The sequence below is a fragment of the Elephantulus edwardii genome, unplaced genomic scaffold (genome assembly GCF_000299155.1).
Source record: "Elephantulus edwardii isolate Elephantulus edwardi_28Jun2011 unplaced genomic scaffold, EleEdw1.0 scaffold00470, whole genome shotgun sequence".
In the NCBI taxonomy this organism is placed as follows: domain Eukaryota; kingdom Metazoa; phylum Chordata; class Mammalia; order Macroscelidea; family Macroscelididae; genus Elephantulus; species Elephantulus edwardii.
This window is the reverse complement of record NW_006400220.1, coordinates 16,896-17,911: the sequence shown is the minus strand read 5'-3', so window position 1 is coordinate 17,911 and position 1,016 is coordinate 16,896.

Below are 1,016 nucleotides of genomic sequence, written 5' to 3'. Positions count from 1 at the left end.
TGCGAAGATGCAGTGAACAGTGGGACTGGACTTGAATCGGGACACAGACCTGCAGCTCTGACCCACGACCCCCGTCTTCAGGTATTGCATTGCTCCCCCCCCCCAGACAGCTCTTGCGCCTTTCCTCCATCTCTGAACTTTGGGATTGGCCAAGGTGCCATGTGCAGATGTAGTGGACAGTGGGAGTATACTTGAATCGGGACACACCCCTGCAGCTCTAACCCATGACCTGCATCTTCAGATATTGCATTGCTCCCCCCTGATGCGGCTTGGGCCCCCCACCAGCTCTGAACTTTGGAAGTGGCTAAGGTGCTGGGTGCAGACGCAGTGGACGGTGGGAGTGGACTTGATTCGGGACACACCACTGCCGCTCTGACCCACGACCCCCACCATCAGGTATTGCATTGCTCCCCCCCAACCCAGCTCGTGCCACCCCAGCCCCCCACCAGCTCTAAACTTTGGGACTGTCCAAGGTGCCGGGCGAAGACACAGTGGACGGTGGGACTGGACTTGAATCGGGACACACCCCTGCCGCTCTGACCCAAGACCCCCAACTTCAGGTATTGCATTGGTCCCGCCCAATCCGGCTCGTGCCCCCCCCAGCTCTGAACTTTGGGACAGGCCAAGGTGTCGTGCACAAACACAGTGGACGGTGGGCGTGGACTTGACTCAGGACACACCCCTGCAACTCTGACCCACGACCCCCATGTTCAGGTATTGCATTGCTCACCGCCAGCTCTGAACATTGGGACTGGTCAAGGTGCCGTGCGAAGACGCAGTGGACGGTGGGAGTGGACTTAAATCGGGACACACCCCTGCAGCTCTGACCAGCGACCCCCACCTTCAGTTATTGCATTTCTCCCTCCCGACCCAACTCGCTCACCCCCCACCCGCCAGCTCTGAACTTTGGGACTGGCCAAGGTGCCTTGCACAGACTCGGTGGACGGTGGGAGTGGACTTAAATCGGGACACACCCCTGCAGCTCTGACCCACGACCCCCATCTTTAGATATTGCT